The sequence below is a fragment of the Callithrix jacchus genome, chromosome 5, assembly GCF_049354715.1.
Source record: "Callithrix jacchus isolate 240 chromosome 5, calJac240_pri, whole genome shotgun sequence".
Lineage (NCBI taxonomy): Eukaryota > Metazoa > Chordata > Mammalia > Primates > Cebidae > Callithrix > Callithrix jacchus.
Genome location: NC_133506.1, coordinates 100,083,801 through 100,085,095, shown reverse-complemented (window position 1 = coordinate 100,085,095; position 1,295 = coordinate 100,083,801). Strand labels below are relative to the sequence as shown.

Sequence of the window (1,295 nt, the reverse complement as noted above, 5' to 3'; positions counted from 1 at the left end):
CTGCAGAGGTAAGGAAGGGCAGCCCCTCTGAAGTAGGCTAGGCAGAGGGAGACTCTTGCCTCATGGGAGGCAGAAAGAAATTATGAAGGCTAATAAATGCATCAGAGAACCTGGGCACCTTAGGCTCATTTACTCCAATCCTTTCAGTTTTCAGACAGAAGAACTGAATGGAGAAATGAAGAGAGTCCTGCCCAATATCATTGAATGAATTAGCAGCAAAGAAGGGCCCTATGTTGCCAGGCCAAGGCTTATTCAGATACGCAGCTGCTTTATTTTAGTGATAAAGTGGGTCTGGCTGACAGCTTTTGTAGATCTTTATTCAGAATCAAGTGGAAAAATTAGTCCCTGCTCATTGAAGATCCTCCTATTCCCAGAGTGAAGACTCCCTCCTTCTTAAAAGGGGCCAAGAGACAAGGAATGAAGCACCCTGTGTTGGCATCTACCTGAACTGCTGGCATAGAGCCCAGGAAGAGATGCATACCTTCTGGAGCCAAGCTTCCCTAAGTGAGCTCCAGGGGCCAATTGCACTGGAAAATCCCTGGGGCTTATTAAAATCTGGATTTCACAGATGTACCCCAGATCTTCTAAATTAGAGCCTAGGGGTGGGAGGATACCACTAACAAGTGCCACATGGGATTTTCACACACTATAAAATTTGAGAACCAACACCCAGACATTATAGTGGTAAGAAGGAACCTAATGATTATCAGATATCTACTAAAGCACTGTGCTAGGCACCAGATAGATAGATAGATAGATAGATAGATAGATAGATAGATAGATAGATAGACAGACAGAAGACAGACAGACAGACAGACAGATAGACATCCTTAGACGTGATAGGAAAGGCAGAAACAAGACATTATTTCTTTGCCACACTTAGAGAAGCTCTGCATCAGAGGGTATGCCTCTCCTCCTTGGTTCTATGCCAACAATTCAGGTAGATAACATCAGACGATGCTGGAAAGAGCTTTCCCCAGGGACAGGAAATTAGGACAATATTCTTGGGACCTTGGGTCATTGGATAGTGCTGAGAATGGCACCTAGAACCCACTACCTGAAAATCTTTCTCAAAGGGAGGGAATGCATCCTTGAACTTTCACTCAAGTTCCTACTCAGCCTTCAAGGCTCTGCCCAGAATTTCACTAATTAGGAATTTGCTGTATCTTTTCCCACCTAAATTTTACTTTCTCTTCTCAAAACTTTGTGTGTTTTAACACTCCTGCCACATTGTTGGCTCTGCCACTTACTGGTAATATGACCTCTGATAACTTGTTTTTATCACTATAAGCCTC

General features: G+C 43.5%; 1 protein-coding gene and 1 long non-coding RNA gene across 4 annotated transcripts in view; both read right to left on the bottom strand.

Moving 5' to 3' along the window:
• ASIC2 (acid sensing ion channel subunit 2) overlaps positions 1-1,295 on the bottom strand; it is a 1,111,991-nt gene that overhangs the window by 1,042,825 nt on the left and 67,871 nt on the right. The gene's annotated exons all lie outside the window — the stretch shown is intronic.
• The window catches only part of LOC144582642 (uncharacterized), a 71,209-nt gene that overhangs the window by 67,949 nt on the left and 1,965 nt on the right, over positions 1-1,295 (bottom strand). The gene's annotated exons all lie outside the window — the stretch shown is intronic.